The sequence below is a fragment of the Gigantopelta aegis genome, chromosome 6 (genome assembly GCF_016097555.1).
Source record: "Gigantopelta aegis isolate Gae_Host chromosome 6, Gae_host_genome, whole genome shotgun sequence".
Lineage (NCBI taxonomy): Eukaryota > Metazoa > Mollusca > Gastropoda > Neomphalida > Peltospiridae > Gigantopelta > Gigantopelta aegis.
The window spans coordinates 71,659,130-71,679,961 of NC_054704.1; the positions used below are offsets into that span (position 1 = coordinate 71,659,130).

Sequence of the window (20,832 nt, forward strand, 5' to 3'; positions counted from 1 at the left end):
TAGATGATGTAATTGATGTAAATATATTTGGGTTGGCGTATGTTTTTATGTGTACATAACGAAATAAGATATTAAATACAGTCAAACCTGTCTTAAGCGGTCACGCAAGGTAGCAGATAAACATGGCCGCTTAAGACAGGTGGCCGCTGATTACAGGTTGCGAAATATAGTTTTTAAAACATTTGTTGTTGTTTCTTGGTTTAGCGTCTGTACTGATAATTAACGGGTGTGTGCTTCACAGTTTACTATAAATAAACTTTTGACATGTCGCCTCCTTCAGGAAAAACTGCAACTGGAATGTATTAAATTAACCGTTCTCAACAAGTTTGTTTTCTCTTTTCATTTAATTATTTAATTTCTACTTCATGCTGTGTATTGTCATAGTAAGTGAATCTACAAATGTCAAGCGTAGCCTGCCCAAAGGCAATTAGATGCATTCCAGAGTCATACTTTTTTAATTGATACACATTAGAGATGTCGGGACTGAATGGGTGCTAGTATTCCTGAAGGTGTGAAGATTGGTTATTCGATGCAACTTATAGCTGTTGTTAAATATCCCTTTTATATAATAGTAAACATTACTGTGGCCGCTTAATACAGGTATTTTAGCGATTTGGGAACCGATTTGGGTAGCCGCTGGCCGCGTTAGTATGGTGACCGCTTATTACAGGTACATTTACGTTATAAATCGTTTGGAAGGGAAAAAAGTGGCCGCTTAAGGCATGTGACCGCTGAATACAGGTGGCCGCTAGGACAGGTTTGACTGTAGTTATTAAAGGTAAAATAAGCCATCTGTAGGGTCAAGATTCCGAATCTAGAAAAAAAGTCACAGGTAAAAAGGCCATAGACAAACAAAAATAAAAGACAAGAAAAAAGGTCATAGGGCATTAGGCAACGAAAGACAGATCAAACACATTTTGTCACTGAGAGTTTTTGTCAATGTTCTTTGTTTTCAATGTTGGTGGTTTAAGCGGATGTTCCACCCGATGCCACGGAGAAATTCTGCCAGTCTTGTGGTCCTCAACACGATCGACACACAGGTTGCGAAGGCGCTCTTGCAGCTGCACATAGCGTCGATGAACCTGTCGTCGAGGTGGGTTACCAACCACATCCTGCTGGATGATGGTGCTCACTGTCGCCTGCTCACGTTGGAACCATTCAATAGCCCGCCAGGTTGAGGGGTGGTAGTAGTCCTCAAGGTTGAAGAACATGTTGTTCCAACCTTCACACAGGACAGGAACGAACATTGGTGGAACACGAGCAACCTGACCTGAGCACAAGTCCCCCCCCCCCCCCCCCCCCCCGTTGTATACTATGATGCCACCATCTTTTAATTTAGCCACATTCAATACTCTGCAAATCCATACATTTTGTTATATAAAAATTGTGACTTTTTTCCTTTGATTTGTTTTCCTATACTAAATTGTGACTTTTTTCTGTTACTTTTTTTTCTGTGACTTTTTCTCCAGCCACCTAGAACCAGTGCTAATCAAAAAGAGTAGCCTATGGTTTGGCGACAGCGGCTTTCCTCTTTCATTAACAGTGTGGTCCTTATGTCCGACGTCATATAACTGTAAATACAAAATGTCTTGAGTGTGTCGTAAAAAGATTTCTTCTTTCTTTTTCACAAGACACCTGGCCTCGCACACGGTCACGTTACATGATTGTGTTGACATTACCTTAGCTCGAGTCACCTCTAGGTAGTACTAAACGAAATAACGTCCTGCTGGGTCAAAAATCGAGTTGCACCCAACTTTTGAAGTTAACACCACAAGTCCTGTGATTGGTGATGAATGTGAGTGTGTTGGTTGTGAAAAACAAATAAAAAATAGTTTCATCTGGGTAAAAAAATGTATGCAATTTTATTTCATCTAGTACCACTGTGTCAAATAGCCTTGTGCTTGAAACATGTATGGGTTACCTGTAAAAAAAAGTACTAAAATGTTTGCGAAACTAGGGGTGTTGTAAAAACATCTGGTTATACCGAAAATGAGCCACGAAAGGTACCATTTTCTTAAGTTAATACTGATATGTATGAGTCATAGTGTGTTTGATATATTGCATATATAGTCCAGGCAGTTACGTAAATTTGCATTTTTCCCCCCTCAAGTCAGTAAAATGTATTTCTTTTTATTTTAAAGACTATCCAGAATTAGAAATCCATTGGTAGCATTTTTTTCAGTCATTTGATCATGGCGGCCATCTTGAAATTTAAAATGGCCATAAGTTTGGGATATTTTACCCATATTTTGTCTCCCAGATAACATAGAAACAAAATTCTTGCGTCTGTTTATATTTTTGAGATCAATGAACTCGCTGATAACATTTTATTTAGTCATTTGGGCATGACAGCCATCTTGAAATTCAAAATGGCCACCAATTGAATATTCTTATATATATATACTCTTCAAAAAAAGAAACGCAAAAGGGTACAAATGGGTTATAACTCCGATTTTATGTTTCCTACCGGTTCATGCTTTGTGAATATAAGGTCATTGCATGTCCCAAACACATTCCCACGGTTACATTCGATAAAACGCAGCTACTGTACAATAAAGTTCCAAAATGTGAATATTCGCAAAAACGCAGCCACGTGCAAACCATGTCACCACTGCACGTGCGTTGTCTGCACGTGCAACATGAACACCGACAGTATAAAAGTGCAGGGTGTTCGCTTGCCTGGCCTCTGTATCTGGCCGACAGTTGACAATCCAGGACATGCCACGTCTCAGTGAACCGCAGAGAAACAATGCCATCGGCCGACTAGACGCAGGCGAATCCAGAACGGCCGTTGCCAGGGCATTCCATGTGTCCCCAAGCACCATCTCCAGACTGTGGGACCGTTACCAGCAACATGGATCAACACGTGACCTCCCTAGATCCGGTCGACCACGGGTCACTACCCCCGGGCAGGACCGCTACATCCGGGTACGCCACCTTCGGGAACGATTGACTACTGCCACCTCCACAGCCGCAGCAATACCAGGTTTGCGCAGGATATCCGACCAGACCGTACGGAACCGCCTACGTGAGGTAGGAATTCGTGCCAGACGTCCAGTTCGAGGTGTCATCTTAACACCACAACACCGTCGACTCCGACTGCAGTGGTGCCAGATTCATCGACAATGGCCTCAACTGCGATGGAGACAGGTGTGGTTCAGTGACGAGTCCCGATTTCTGCTCCGACGTCATGATGGAAGATGTCGCGTGTATAGGCGTCGTGGTGAACGTTATGCGGCAAACTGCGTGCAGGAAGTGGACAGATTCGGCGGGGGTAGTGTCATGTGTGGGCAGCCATCTCACACACTGGCAGAACTGACCTGGTCCACGTGCAGGGCAACCTGAATGCACAGGGCTACACTGACCAGATCCTCCGGCCACACATCGTTCCAGTTATGGCCAACGCCAACGCAGTGTTCCAACATGACAACGCCAGGCCTCACACAGCACGTCTCACAACGGCTTTCCTACAGAACAACAACATTAATGTCCTTCCTTGGCCATCGATATCACCGGATTTGAACCCAATTGAGCATCTATGGGACGAGTTGGACCGACGCCTCCGACAGCGACAACCACAGCCCCAGACCCTGCCCGAGCTGGCAGCAGCCTTGCAGGCCGAGTGGGCCACCATCCCCCGGGACGTCATCCGTACTCTGGTTGCTTCAATGGGCAGGCGGTGCCGGGCAGGCGGTGCCAGGCAGTTGTCAACACACGCGGAGGCCACACCCGGTATTGACTCCAGATGACCTTGACCTTGGTGGTGTGTCCTATCACTTACTCACAATGGACTAGAGTGAATTGTGAACAATCCTGCAACATTTGGTAATTATCGGACTCGCCATTCAATAATTAAATCAATTCTCCAAATGTTACGACAATGTGGTTTTGCGTTTCTTCTTTTGAAGAGTATATATATATATATATATATATATTTACTCACAGTTGACCCACAACAACAATTTAGGTATCTGTTTACATTTATGAGCTCAGTGAAGTTTTGAAAACAATTTTTTTTGTCTGACCTGAGCATCCATCTTGAAATTCAAAATGGCCACGATTTTAATATATTTTCCCATATATCTCAATTCTCGGTTAACATAGAAACACAATATTTTTTGTCTATATGTACATTTATGTAGCCATGAATTTATTGATGACATTTTTATAGTCATCCAATCGTGGCAGCCATCTTGAAATTCAAAATGGCCACCATTTTAATGTATTTTTCATATATCTTAACTTCCGGTCAAGGCAGAAGCACAATTATTTTTGTCTGTACATTTTTAGGATCAATGACTTAAAGGGTGACAATTTTCCATCCTCCAGTCATGGAACCACGTTAAAATTCAAAATGTAAACTGTAATTCACATTGACACATTAGCAGGGCTAATCCATTTAGTAGCTGGCTAATAGAATGTTGTTTAAATTAGCCACTTTTTAATAATTTCTAAAGAAATATCCTACATACATGTATTTGAAAATTAACTAAAATTAATTATTTTTTATTGTGATCCCTGATTAGGCATCTACTATGTCTGTAATGGCATGCGTATTGCAGGAACCATCACCACTTGTAGAGTTATGTGCAGTGCAGGTTGTATTCCTTACAGGTTCATCTGCCTGAACACTTACTGAAACCAGTTACATCTGATCAATTCTATCACAGCCTCTGGTGCAGCTTGCACCTTCAACCACATTTACAAATATATCCTCCTTGATCCAACCATGGGTCTAGATCACTGGATGTAGCATGGAATCCTAAGCTAGGATATTTGCTTGAAGATATGCTCTTTGGGTATGCTGTTATTAGATATTTGGCAGTGTTTCCACACTTTGGTTTGGTGATGGTGTCTTGTACTTCTATCCTCTCAGAATGGCTGCATCAATTGTACAAATGACCCTTGAGCTTAGTACCATGGGGTACTGACCTCTTTGTATGATTCCTCAGTAATTTCAAGCTGGCTAAGAGCTTCAGTTATAGCCAGTGGAGCTTTCTCGAATACATTCAATAACATTTGTTTGCATATGCCATCAATTTGTCCTCTTGTGTCACATCCAGTTACTATAAGCAACCCTGGTAATGTTGATTTTCTTTCTGTTCATCATCAATTAGTTGCATGTTGATCTGGTTGCGACTTACGTCTGTACCGATAATTATTGTGATCAGTGTGATTTCTCAGGATAAGAACCAAGTCTGTGTCTGGTGCAGAAATTCACTTCTAATTTGCCATATATGCTGTCATTGAACAGAAGCATTTCCTGCATGCTTTGATTCACTATTAGATGGTTAGAAGGGTGTAAGATTTATTTTTTAACACAATAATATTTATGAAAGATGACATCAGATATTTTCACTAACCAGGCTACAGATTTTCGAAGCTATCTGAGCGCTACTTATATCAAAAACTATTGCAGGCCAAGATGTGAAAATGACACATGCGAAAGCCTACTCCTATCAATGACATCAGTTAGATATACAAATGATCATCTGATAATACATCTGGCATATAACGTTATTTACTGATGTAAAACGCTAGTTACAGTCACAAACACAACCAAATATGTACTAAAACACCATCCTACCACAGGTGTCAGTACACAAGAAGAAGCAGACATGATCATGATTCCTCACACTTGTGAAGTACTCGGGCCAGGCAATGAGGTGGATTTCTACATCTAAGACACAGACTGTTGGGTTTTTATTACCATTAGGATACACAAATAATTATATGTAAATTACAACCATATCAACCTACAAACATTGTATAATGAACTGTATCCACAGATAGACTCGGATTACCAGATGTTCATGCTGTAACTGAATATGACACAACAGGACAATTGGTGATGGTGGACATCAATAAAGAGAATTCAGTGTATTCACTAAAGCTTCATATATAAGTAACACCAAAGTCAGGTTGGAATCAGTGATGAACCATACAAAGAGGTCAGTGAAAACTGAAGATTTTATTGCATGGAACCAAGCACAAGGGTAATTTCTACAACTGACGCAGCTACTCTAAGATGAAAAGTTCAAGAAACCATCACCAAACCAAAGTGTGAAAAGACTGCCACCTACCTCTGGGGTATGAAAACAGCATACCCAAAGAGCACATCTCCAAGCACATTTCTGAGCGCAAGATGCCATGCTACATCTGGACATTCTTGGTCCATGCAAACGTGGTTGTGTCAAGGGGGTTGGTATATCTGTGACTGCTGTTGGAGGTGCAAGCTGCACCAGAAGCTGTGGTAGAACTGATCAGATGCAACTGTGGTGTCGGTAAGTGTTCTGACAAATATACTGTAATTTAGTGTAAGCGACACAACCTTCAATGTACAGAGCATTGCAAGCGTGAAATCGACGAGGACTGCTGCAATGTGCATACTATTATAGATGAAGTAGATGCCTAATATGCCATTATGAATTACAATTTACTAGGAGAAAAAGTATTTGCCAAATGATTATATTGGTGGCCATTTTGAATTTCCATATGGCTGCCATTTTGAAGTTTAAGATGTTTGCCATAATTGGTCGACTATAATCTAAAGAATTAGATTCATTGACCACTGAAATATACATCTCAACAACAAAATTGTGCTTCTCCATTAATCATGAGTTTAGATATACGACAAATGTATTAAAATGGCTGCCATATTGAATTTCAAGATTGTTTTCATGATTCAGTGACTATATAAATGAAAACCATCCAGTGCATGGAATACAGAAATGTACATGGACCAAAAATTATGCTTCCACGTTAACTGGGAGTTGAGATATTTGAAAAAATATATTAACGTGGTAGCCATTTTGAATTTCAAGATGCTGCCAAGATCAGACAACAATTTTCCTTTTTACAAAATAATCATCTGAGCTTCTAGATGTAAACTGACACCAAAATTATTTTTCTGTGTTTAATGGGAGTAAAGATAAGAGAAAAAAATCAAATAGAATGACGTCCATTTTGAATTTCAAGATGGTTGACATGTGAGATGAATAATAAAAAACATATTTTAATTCACTAACATAATATGTTTAAATAGACCCCAAAAATATGTTTCTATGTTAAATGGGGGTGGAGATATATAAAGAAATTATATGAAAATGACGGCCATTTTGAATTTCAAGATGGCTGACATGATAGTGGCCAGAAAAAATGCTACCAATGTATTTCTAGTTCAGGTAGGTCATGGGAACACATCGATCCTAAACCACCCGCACTTAAAGCGAGCTCTTTAACCCGCCCCTTTAACTAACGACTCTTCAAATGTTATCCTCACATGTAACGAAGACAGCGCTAGAAAGTTCTGGAGCTACTTATATGGTCAGATTTATAAATAAAAAATTAATCAGATTTATAAATAAAGTATTTGGTTAAAACCAGTATCGCCAGTCGAGGGTAATCACTGGCAAAGTCAAAGTCATATTTACTCGCAGTGCTGAAAAAGGTAAGATAACAACCATCAACATTGTTTTTAAATAGTTAAATTTGTTTCCATTTACGCTATTATTATTTATTTCCCATACAAAATAGGCAAATAAGTTTGTGAAATTAACAAACAGGACGTATAACTAATTATCTTTCAGCTCTAGTTTTGACTTTGTACGATTTTCAGTTATATACTAATTATTAGTTTAAATTGTTAAAGTAAATATTTATTTATTGAGTTATGTTGACTGTGGCTCGGTGTTAGAACACTCGCCTGAAGTTAGATGCACCCCCCCACCCCCCACCCCATTCCAATCAGTACTCCACGACTGGTACACCAAAACCTGTGTTATGTATGGGAAAACAAAGTTTGTTTTGTTTTGTGACACCACTAGAGCTCATTGATTTATTAATCATCGGCTATGTGATGTCGAACATTTGGTAATTTTGACTTATTGTCTTAGAGAGAAAACCCGTTACATTTTTTTTCATTAGTAGCAAGGAATCTTTTTATATGCACCATCCCATCCCACAGGCATGATAGGACATTCCACAGCTTTTGATATACCAGTTGTGGTGCACTGTCTAGAACGAGAAATAGCCCAATGGGCGCACCCATGGGGATCGATCCTAAACCGACCGTATATCAAGAGAGCACTTTAACCACTGGGCTACGTCCCACCTCTTAAAGCCCCACACCCTAGTTCCATCCAGCGAAAATAAATTATAATTTGGTTAATCTACAAACCTGTAACACACTTAGATCACGTTTTTATCAAATGGAGTGAAAAAGCAGGTTTTATATCGATAAATACCATGGGAATCCCCATGTCCCAATTGCTTGAAATAATTTTGAAAGTTAGTATTTTGATGTCACCGGTAGAAGCACAACAATGCCTGCGTCACGACAAATTTCACAGACTTGGGGTGCGTTCGTTTCACCTCTCCTGGACATGTTCCAACTGTTCTGTCCTGGTTGTATCCCCTCTCCAAATATCGTAAGACTTAGCAAAATTATTGGTTTTAAGGGTTTGTAACGTTTTGTATTGAGACACTTACTTGTCTGAACTTTATTGTTACTGAAAATTTTCACGAACTGTGAAGAAAAATCTCACAAATGAACAACAACAAATCGGATGTTGATTGCGCGAACCGTGCACAAGAAAACAAACCGAACCAAAATGATAACGGTCACGTGATATACCAACGTCTGTGACATTGAAATGGAAATATTCCCTCTAAATATAGATTGGACCTCGCTTGCTTAACGGTTTTTTTCTCGACAACACGTCTTGTGAAAAAATGCAAAAAATGCATTTCGTGGTTTTACAAACATCAGGATTATCAAAAAGCACTTCAGGTGAATGGAAATGTGTATTCTAAATAATAAAATGTAAGTAAAGTGCAATTTTATTTGTGAAAAATGGGGTTTAATAGCGAAAAACAACGCCATAATGGTTAACAAATAAACGTAACTAGGGTGTGTCCCTTTAAATTAACGACTCTTTAATGTTATCGTCACATTTAACGAAGACAGCGCTAGAAGGTTCTGTAGTAATGTAATAACCCATTCAGGTTAAACAAACATTCCTTGTGTCAAAACCAGTACGATTGTTTAACTGGAAATATTGTGGTTTCGGTTTAACAACACTGCTTGTATGGTCAGATTTATAAATAAAAATTTAATCAGATTTATAAATAAAGTATTTGGTTAAAACCAGTATAGCATGTAAGTACTCGCTAGTCGAGAGTAATCACTGATCGACAAAGAAGTCAAATCTAGTCCACAAAAGGTAGGATAACAACCATCAACATTGTTTTTAAATAGTTAAATTTGATTTCATTTACACTATTATTATTTATTTCACATACAAAATAGGCAAATAAGTTTGTAAATTTAACACACAGGACGTATAATTAATTATCTTTCAGCTCCATGTTTCACTTTGTACGGTTTTCAATCTAAGTATGAGTTTGAATGTTAAAGTAAATAATTATTTATTGAGTTATTTGACCGTTGACTGTGGCTAGCTGTTAGATCACTCGGGTGAAATTAGATGCACCCCCCCCCCCCCCCCCCCACCTCCGTTCCAATCAGTACTCCACGACTGGTACACAAAAACCTGTGTTATGTATGGGAAAACAAAGTTTGTTTTGTTTTATCACACCACTGGAGCTCATTGATTTATTAATCATCGGCTATTGGATGTCAAACATTTGGTAATTGTGAAATATTGTCTTAGAGATGAAATCCGCTACATTTTTCTATTTGTAGCAAGGTGTCTTTTTATATGCACCATCCCACAGGCATGATAGCACATACCACAGCTTTTGATATACCAGTCGTGGTGCACTGGCTAGAACGAGAAATAGCCCAGTGGGCGCACCCACAGGGATCGATCCTAAACCGACCGTATATCAAGCGAGAGCTTTAACCACTGGGCTACGTCCCACCTCTTAAACTAACGACTCTTTAATGTAAGGTTCTGGAGCTATGTGATAACACACTCAAGTTAAACTTTCCTTGTGTCAAAACCACTACAACTGATTAACTGGAAATATCGTGGTTTCGGTTTCACAACTCTACTTGTATGGTCAGAGTTATAAATAAACATGTAATCAGATTTATAAATAAAGTATTTGGTTAAAACCAGTATCGCATGTAAATACTCGCCATTTGAGAAAAATCACTGATCGTGACATCTAGTGAGGAAAAAGGTAGGATAACAAACATCAGCATTATTTTTAATTGTGAAAATAGGCCTAACACGAGGACGTACAATTAATTAATTACCTTTGAGCTCCATTTTTGACTTTGTACGGTTTTTAGTGTTTATCTACGAATTATTAGTTTAAATGTTAAAGTAAATAATGATTTCTTGAGCTACGTTGCCCGTTGACTGTAGCTCGGTGTTAGAGCGCTCGCCTGAAGTTAGATGGATTGTTTTGCCCGTTCCTATCAGTACTCCACCACTGGTACACCAAAAACCGTGTTATGTATGTGCAAACAAAGTTTATTTTGTTTAACGACACATGATCGGTATCGCGGCCCACTCAGTGATTCTGCCTTCCAGGGGTTGTCTCATACGACTCAACGTAAATAAAGAAGGAACGAAGAAAGGGAATGTTTCATTTATCGACGCACTCAACACAATTTATATTCACGGTTATATGGCGTCGCACATATGGTTAAGGATGAGACAGATATTGAGAGAGAAAACCCACTGTCGATTAGCAGGAAGGGGATCTTTTATATGCACCATGCCACAGACAAGGTAGTACAAGGAGGTATTTTCTCATAGGACGTGATTCAAATGTAAATGCTATCCTATAGTACAATAGATATCCCATAATATACTTATATGGTCAGAAAAAAAGAAATGTTTTATTTAACGACGCACTCAGCACATTTTATTTACGGTTATATGGCGTCAGACATATGGTTAAGGACCACACAGATTTTGAGAGGAAACCCGCTGTCGCCACTACATGGGCTACTCTTTCCGATTAGCAGCAAGGGATCTTTTATTTGCGCTTCCCACAGGCAGGATAGCACAAACCATGGCCTTTATTGAACCAGTTATGGATCACTGGTCGGTGCAAGTGGTTTACACGTACCCATTGAGTCTTGCGGAGCACTCACTCAGGGTTTGGAGTCGGTATCTGGATTAAAAATCCCCATGCCTCAACTGGGATCCGAACCCAGTACCTACCAGCCTGTAGACCGATGGCCTAACCACGACGCCACCGAGGCCGGTTCTTATATGGTCAGATTTATAAATAAAGATGTAATAAGATTTATAAATAAAGTGTTTGGTTAAAACCAGTATCGCATATAAGGACTCGCCAGTCAAGAACTGTCACTGCTCGACAGTGTAAGTCACATCTAGTGTACAAAAAGGTAAGATAACAACCATTGATATTGTTTTTAAATAGTTAAATTTGTTTTCATTTACGCTATTATTATTTATTTCACATACAAAATAGGCAAATAAGTCTGTATAATTAATTACCTTTGAGCTAAATTTTTTTACTTTGTACGGTTTTCAATGTTTATCTACGAATTATTAGTTTAAATGTTAAAGTAAATAATTATTTATTGAGCTACGTTGCCCGTTGACTGTAGCTCGGTGTTAGAGCGCTCGCCTGAAGTTAGATGGACCCCCCCCCCCCCCGTTCCAATCAGTACTCCACCACTTGTACACCAAAAACCGTGTTATGTATGGGCAAACAAAGTTGTTGTTTTTTTGTTTTTTCAACGACACATGATCTGTATCGCAGACCCACTCCATAATTCCGACTTCCAGGGGTTGTGTCATACGACTCGACATAAATAAATAAAGAAGGAAGGAAGGAATTGTTTTATTTTACGACGCACTCAACACATGTTTTATTCACGGTTATATGGCGTCGGACATATGGTTAAGGACCACACAAATATTGAGACAGCTGCTCGTTTTAGAGATAACGGGTAGCGTCTATGACTACCCTAGTACCGCACAAAATGTACCCCATACATGTTTCAAGCACAAGGCTACTCGACACAGTGGATCTAGATGAAATAAAATTGCATACTTTTTTTTGCCCAGATGAATTTTTTTTTTTTTTACAACCATCACATTCCCATTTATCAACAATCACAGGACTTGTGGTGTTCACTTCTCTATCAAGAGTTGGGTGCACCTCGAACTCGGGCTCAGCCGGAAGTTATTTGATTTAGTACTACCAGTAAAGAGGCCTCCAGTTAGACTCTGCTTCTGGACAAAATCCAGATTTCTAGGACCAGATTTCTAGGAATGATATTAGACGAGGCTGTCTTTTGGGTCCTATTTAAACCATTTAAAAAAGAAATATTTGAAGTTCCTCTCAGTATTTTATTATTGATAACATTCAGGGCCGTAGCTATCGGGGGAGGGGGCAGGGGGGCAGTTCACCCCCTAAAAAAAAACAAATCCGGAAATAATTATAGAAACTTAAAGAAAATTCTCTTCTTAACCGTTTAAGGAATGTTTGACTATTAACTACTCAGTTGCCCCCTCCCTCCTATACAAATAAATCCTAGCTACGGCCCTGACATTGAATGGGTTGCAGACAGAAAGGTCATACTTCAACTATATCCATATCTTGTGAGATCAACACTTGATTATGTGTATATTGGTAGTGGGTGTACACGCGTGTAGCACCTTCAGATGCTAGATCCTATACACGACCAGGGACGTAGACTTTCTCGTGATACTTCGCATGACAGGCATACATTCTGTCAATGAACCACTGGCAATCGGGATAGTGGTGGTTGTACAAGGGTGTCAGTCACCGCCCCTTTAAGATAAACAATCAAAGAAAAAAAGAGGATGAAATGTATCCAGTTTGAGGCCTAAAGTCCATTGTGTAATATTAGTAGTATAGTAATACGGCTTGAATGGCTTTTAACAAATCATTCAAATGTTAAGCCCATCAGTTCAGATGTTTAGAATTTGAACAAAATGGATGACATTGATTTTAGTTTGTATTTGATTTTTCCCCTAGAAAAAACATAATGGTTCGAAGAAATCCACGGCGGGTAATAAGACCGAGGCCTAGGACAAGACCTCGCTGTCTTCAGTCCAGACGTCAAACCGTAAATAGTTCAACACAAGCGCAAACTTGTGATTAAAGGGGCATTCCTGAGTTTTCTGCATTGCAAGATGTTTCCGACTAATAAAATATTTCTACGATTAAACTTACATATTAAATATATATTCTTGTTTAGAATATCATTGTCTGTATATTCAATGTGTTTCTGGTCGTCTTAATATTTGTAAGAAGCCCAAACTGGATTTTGTCTTGAAATATTTTAGGAAATAAAATAAAATTTAACCTAGTACATATATTAGAACGATCAGAAACACATTTAATATACAGGCACTAATACTTTATGCATAAATTACAATCGTTAAAAAGTCTCTGTTAGTCGATAACATCTTAAAAAGTGCAGCAAACTCAGGAATGTCCCTTTAAGGTTTTTTTTTTTTTTAATTTATAATATAACAACTCCCTGTAATTGCCTTGTATAATGGCGCATGCTACAAAAAGTGACAGAATCAAAATTACATATCAAAAGATGTAATGCTGGAATCGCTTGTCCGGTGGACAGCGAGAACCAATGCGACTCACTGTGATAACACAATACGCCATCTGTCTAATGGAAGAAGCCTAGATCAGGTTATGTTTTGACTGTTTTTTTTTTTTTTTTTATCACTCTCCGACAGTACAGGCTACTCGATGATTGTTCTTAATGGTAATCAGTAAGGGTGACATTTTCATTTCAACTTATTTTCGTGCTTATATCCAATAAAGGTTCAAGCACGCTGTCCTGGGTACACACCTCAGCTATCTGTCCAGGAGAGTGGGTTAGTTGTTAGTTGGTTAGTGAGAGAGAAGAGGGTGTAGTGGCCTTACATCTACCCACTGAGCCCTTAAGAACTCGTTTTGAGTTGGAGCCGGTACCGGGCTGCGAACCCTGTACCTACCAGCCTGTAGTCCGATGGCTTAACCACTGCGCGACCGAGGCCGGTCGAGGGTGACAAAGCCACCATTGAAGCTTGTTTTACCGAAAAAGGATGGGGAGCAAAACGAATATTGAAGGAATTTTCTAGAAAACATTAGAAGATAAATTCTATAAAGTATCTTATCATGAAGATTAAAGATACTAGATCAACAAGAGATGAGGTCAGTGTGTGATCAGAATGGGGTATACATTAAATAAAATACGATGAGCTAAGCTTGATTCAGCACTCTGGCATTACATTTTTTGACATGCTCAGCTGCTGTGATTTATTCACGATTTCAAAGGCATTCAACCTGCATATTTATGCATACAAATGTGTAATACCCATAGAATATCAGGTGCAAAATATTATCCTGGTGTAAATATCTTCCAACTTATTCATCAGTAAAGAGGGGTACAGTTGTTTGTTTAAAAATTGATTTGGAGTGAGGTTTTTTTTTAGGGTGGAACCTGTATATAATGGCCACTCAAGGACCGGGCAAAAGTGGCCGTTATAATAGGTGGCTGTTACACACAGGTAAATAAAAACACATGAAATAATTTACTTTGAAACTACTACTAAAGTGGAATGCATAAAAGTATCAACGATCGCCCCAAAATATAAAATAAGAGAGGAAAAAACCAACAAATTTTTACTAAATAAAAATGTTATTCAAAGCATACATTGAACACGTTTAGTTGAAAGTATCTCTATTATTCATAAGTCATTTATCTTTGTATGCTTTTCACTGCATTCTGTTACCGATTTAATTAGCCTACGAGATGCAAAAGGTTGCAGGTTCGAAAACAACAATAGATATGGTTCAATGGTCTTACTGACATGCATATTGTTACCTCAGTCATTATAATGAACTGTTCCAGATTATTTGGAAACCGATTATTATGTATAGATGGTATAGACATCGCTTAACGCATAAAGTATACAAATATGACAAATATCGAAATAATCCATGTAGGTCTATTGAATGTAGTGAATGTCTGTTAATAATTAAAAAAGAAGGTCTCCATCTAAAAATGTTTATTTCACAAAAAACAAAACATTTTTCAACATTTTAACATTCTTTCAAGTACACATACAAGGAGAAAATATGTTTATGTACGGCAGCCCGTTTATGTACATTGGTAAATAAACCATTGTCCGTCTATAATCAAAACTTGTATAAACATGAAGAGGTCATGTTCATTACATACACAGGTAATCGGGTAGTACTTATTTTTCCACCAATTGGCATTTCGACCAATTAGGAATTCGACCAAATGGGACGACACCGTCCATTTGACGTATTTTTATCCTAATTTAAAAAAGATGTCCAATGGCATCCAAGAGGTAGCTTGCTGGACAGACTGGAGCAGTACCACTAAAGCAGGCAGGGGTGTACGTAACAGGATAGATTACATAACTCAGTAAAGAGTTTTGTCTGTCAAATGGCGCGTCTGTCATGGGACGGTTGACTTTTGGGAGGGAACCATATTCCACAATATGTGATTGCTGCTAGTCAGACATGATACAATAGGTTCCCTCCCAAATGTCAGACGTCCCTTTAAATTGTATAAGATGAATAATTGATGTTACTTTGCTGGATACTGATTCAAAAGGAAGAACGGTTCTATTAACATTTATTAGTACTTATACATGTAGCGGTATTTATAACATTAAAACATAATATTTTGTTAAATATCATATGCATTTTTTGTCACTTGGCATATTTTATTATTTCAGATCAGGCTGGAGTATGCTGAGCTATATTGGATGCTCAGGATTCGACGGTTGAGGATTATTATGTGACCTGTTTGGAACTGAAAATAATTAAAACTTTTTGTCTTTTTTTACTGTCTTTCGTTTGTTGTTGTTATAACCACAAACGACTAAGACTGCAATTTAGTGGAGACTCAGTCTTGCACCCTATCTGCACTGCGCTAAAACTAAACTATGCTGTGAATCTAGGCCATAAATTCAAGTTACAAAGGCGCGTATGCAGGAAGTTATACAGAAGGGGGTGAGAAGGGAGCGAATTGGTGGTGGTGGGGGTGGGTGGGGGTCTAGACTCTGTTGATGAAGTTTATATTGGGGTTTGAATCATGCTCCTACGAAAAATATATTAAAACAAAATTTAGTTTGCCTGAGTTATATGACTACACAGCGATGTTTTTTATTTTTTATTAGTCGTAGAGTTGCCATTTATGCATTGAACATGGAATATTTTCTTTGGAGTAATTTAATTTAATGTTACTTTGACCACACAACGTGACATGTTAGAGGGAGATAAGCCATGTGTCACAAATACTACGTCATAACTTAGCTGTATTGTCGCTTACCTAGGTGGAAGTCCGGCAGACCGAGCAGAGAAACGTCCGCTAGACTGGTTTGTGTGCTTAACGGTAAACCAAATGGCCACGTCGGAAACTAATCAAATGGTTCGCGAACGTTAGCGAAACGTTTGCTGGTTGAACTTGGGGCAGGTACGAGTTTCCACGCGCTGACATGTACATTTTCGCGGAATGAAAATAACGGAAAATGCCGTTTAAGGACACCTCAGCACAACTACGACTACTTTGGTATGTAGTGTACAGTTATTTTGACATGGAGGTGGCGAACACTCCTAGTCTGTCGAATACGCAGTAATGGATGTTTCATATACACTTTCCAATAGACATGACATTACTTACCACGACCTTTAATGTACCAGCCGTTGAGCACGTTTTAGAATGGGGATATGACAGAGTGGACTGAAGCCAATTGTTTCTTCGCAACTTAGACATTTCGTCATTGTCATACGCGGAAGGAAGGAAATGTTTTATTTAACGACACACTAAACACATTTTATTTTCAGTTATATGGCGTCGGACATATGGTTAAGGACCACACAGATATTGAGATCTAGGAAACCCGCTGTCGCCACTTCATAGGCTACTCTTTTCGATTAGCAGCAAGGGATCTTTTATATATTACACCATCCCATACAGGATAGCACATACCACGACCTTTGATGTACCAGTCGTGGTGCACTGGCTGAGGCGAGAAGTAGCCCAATGGGCCCACCGACGGGGATCGATCCCAGACCGACCACGCATCAAGCGAACGCTTTACCACTGGGCTACGTCCCGCCCCCTTTCATACGCCAATTCCTATTCAAAATTTGAAGTGGGGCTGGCAGTGTCGGTGGGCCCATTGGTCTATTTTTCGTTTCAGCGACTGGTATATGTACGGCCGTGGTATGTGCCATCATGTCTGTGGGATGGTGCATATAAAAGATTCGTTGCTACTAATTGAAAAATGTTTGACATCCAGTAGCCAATGATTAATAAATCAGTATGTTCTAGTGGTGTCGTTAAACAAAGGAAACCTTTTTTCCTCAGGCACCTGTGCAGGGGGGAGAGTTTGCTCAAGCAAATTTTCTTCTTCTTTTTTCAATATATTTTCCTGGGGAGCATGACTCACCCCCCCCCCCCTCCATAACTTCGCTCACGAGTCTAGACCCCCCCCCCCCCCCAAAAATTAATACACAAGTTCCTGTTTCTATTAAAAATAATGTATCTTCGATGCCCATTTCCTAGTTCACAAACGTTATCAAACTATATATTATATATTAGTATAGGATACTTGTTAACCTAGGAAGCAATATAAGTGTTTACAATATATGCTATCATTTTATGAGGTTGGGGTGGGGGACCCATATTACACACACACTGTCTATAGGTTATGTCATCAGGTCAGGTCAGGTCATAGGGTTTTACGTGCACATTCAGAGCAAGTTGTTGTAGCGCACGCCTTTTATGGGCACATGCTCCTCTGGCCAGGGCATGGAAAGGGGAGAGAGGACCGCCTGCACTGGCAAATGCAAGAGAGTACCAGCAGCCCGACCGGGGTCGGTAGCTGGCGGGCGGGAGTGGGTGGGTGGGTGGTGGTGGTGGTTCATGTTATGAGGCGACAGGCTAATATAAAAGGTATGGGGAAAAAAGAGGTGTGTTTGTGGGAGGCATGGCCAGGTGTACACCGTGCTGTGTTCGACTTTTTTTCTGAGGTATGGTGGAGGGGTTTGCGACAGCAATCTCAATATTAATATAATGACAGTTGGTAAATCTGATCACATGTGTGCTACGAATTGCCCAAAATATTTCAAACGAAGTCGAAATTGCCAAATGAATGTAAAGTTTTATTGTTGTTGTTTTAGAAAAGGTTTATTCCATGAACCCCGCCTCCCCCCCCAAACCCCCCCCCCCAAAAAAAAAAACACACACCACACAAAACCCTGCTACATTTATATTTACACGTATATATATATATATATATATATATAAACGTATTTCCAAGTAAAAAGTGTGTGAAATGTATTTGAAGGTGTGACACATTTTTATTTCTATACCCTCATGCATAAAATATGGGTATGACAGAAGTCTTGGGAGTGGGGGTCGCAGATACCAATTCCGTTATAATATTTGATTATTACCAATGACACTGTTTTTTCGACATCTGGACAAAATCCTGAGGTATTTAAAAAGACAATCAATCTTGATCTAACAAAATTGTGAACGTGAACATATTAGGAATGTGCAAATTAAAGTTGTCCACAACGAAAACGATTAGTATGCTGTTAAAACGCGGGACGTAGCCCAGTGTTGAAAAACGCTCGCATGCGCGGTCGGTCTAGGACCGATCCCCGTTGCTGAGTGTATTGGGCTATTTATTATTCCAGCCAATGCACCACAACTAGTATATCAAAGGTCGTGGTATGTGCTATCATGTCTGTTGATTAATAAATCAATGTGCTATAGTGGTGTTGTTAAACAAAACAAATTAACTTAAAAGCGCACTACCAATAAAAAGCACATACAAAAAATACTAAAGCGTATATACCATACAATCAAATGCTATAGACAGTAATCAGTTTGGCTAAGCTATTACAATCTTTCAACCAATAGAATAAACGATATATGTCAGTACTGCAGCCCCCCTTTTTTTAAGTAAAACTCACAAAACAGGGCGGGGGTGGTAATGTTGCATTTAGCAGGCAGCATCCTTGACTCTCCTAATTCCGCAATGCAATTTAATGCTAATTTTAGTGGCACCCCCCACGTTTGTCATTGACTCTGCTTCACACAGAGATAGGGGTGGGACGTATCTAAGTGGTAAAGCGCTCGCTTGATGCGCGATCGGTTGGAGATCGATCCCCGCCAGTGGGCCCATTGGGCTATTTCTCGTTCCAGTCTGTACACGACGACTGGTACATCAAAGGCCGTGGTATGTGCTATCCTGTCAAAATTACCATATGTTTGACATCCAATAGGCGATGATTAATAAATCAATGTGCTCTAGTGGTGTCGTTAAACAAAACAAACTTTCATACAGAGATACAAGTTTTGATTATGGCAACGGTTTTGTCATTCAGATTTCACAACATTACCCGGTACATTGATATTAGTTCAAATCAAATTACGGGATGTTACTGGTCAGATGATAAAACACTCGGAGCTATTTTCGAAACTGGAGAGTTCCAGAGAGACACGATCCAGAACAACACGACAGTAATTGGTTAAGTGTGTATAATGTCTATTGTTCAGTTTACCTCGCGATCTTGTAGTAAACTGGTTCCGTTTAGGGAATGCTAGTCATTATTACCGGCCTATTTCTAAGTAGCATCATTTCCAAGTACACCCGTAAAATGCGTGCAGACATCTTCATGTTTTTCGTTATTTTTGCATACTTATACGAAATGGTACCTTGACTCGCGAAGATGGTTTTTCGTTTTTCAGAGTAGCCTTGCAATATCTGTGCAATTTCATTTCATTTCAACTTTTTTTGTTTCGTGATATGGCACACATACTTGACTATAAATTTTACAACTTTGCAACTTTTCCATAAAACAATGTTTGCTTGTCTTCATCATTTCGCAATCCCCTTACCAAAGCTGTAGTGTATACGTGATTCAGAATTTCTAACTAATCTGGCCAAAACAAGTGGTGTTTCTGCTATATTGATCTCACAGCATTCGATAATTACATGACACCCGCTGTCGCTACTTTATGGGCTACTCTTTTTGATTAGCAGCAAGGGATCTTTTATATGCACCACCCCAAAGACAGGATAGCACATACCACGGCCTTTGATTAATCGGTCGTGGTGAACTGGCTAGAGCAAGAAATAACTCTATGGGCCCACTGACGGGGATCGATCCCAAACCGACGGCGCATCAAGCGAGCACTTTACCACTGGGCTACGTCTCGCCCCATAAACATATACAAAGGCCAATAAATAAAATTCTATAAGAACAAGATGTATAACAAAATCTCTAAATACATTAAATACATGTGTTTTTGTGCTGGAGTGTCGTTACATAATCGGTTCAATTCGTACATGAATATTTTCACTCAGATATATGTAACATAATGGTAATTGTGACGTAAACAAAATAAATCATGAATATAAATAGGGATAAAATGTAAATGATTAAACTCAGGAACCTCATTAATGATCTCAAACTAATTTCACAGCAAAGCCAAACAATGTGTTTTCATTAATTTGCCATGACAAAGACAAAGTTAAAGTTTCTTTTGTTTAACGACACCACTAGAGCACACTGATTTATTAATCATCAACTGTGGGATGTTGGTAATTCTGACATTTAGTCTTAGAGAAGAAAGCTGCTACATTTATCCATTAGTAGCAAGGGATCTTTTATACGCACCATCCTATACACGGCATAGGACATACCACGGCCTTTGGACAGGTGCTCTGGCTGGAACGAGGCCACCCACAGGGATCGATCCCAAATCGTCCGCGCATCAGGTGCGCGCTTTGCCACTGAGCTACAACTCAGTTCCTGAACAAAGACAACGAACTGAACTGGGATTACCCG

The 20,832-nt window shown here is 39.3% G+C and overlaps 1 long non-coding RNA gene across 6 annotated transcripts in view; it reads left to right on the forward strand.

Moving 5' to 3' along the window:
• The window catches only part of LOC121374888, a 32,253-nt gene extending 16,449 nt beyond the window's left edge, over positions 1-15,804 (forward strand). Inside the window, exons 1-3 of one of the 6 annotated variants that reach the window (XR_005958256.1) lie at positions 7,418-7,450; positions 12,958-13,048; positions 15,699-15,804. This is a non-coding gene — a long non-coding RNA (uncharacterized LOC121374888). Of the gene's footprint in view, positions 1-7,417; positions 7,451-8,803; positions 8,825-9,117; positions 9,225-10,082; positions 10,150-11,270; positions 11,333-12,957; positions 13,049-15,698 lie in introns of those variants that run through there. The other 5 variants (XR_005958257.1, XR_005958251.1, XR_005958252.1 and 2 more) reach the window with 5 other exon arrangements.
• The last annotated feature ends 5,028 nt before the right edge of the window (positions 15,805-20,832 follow it).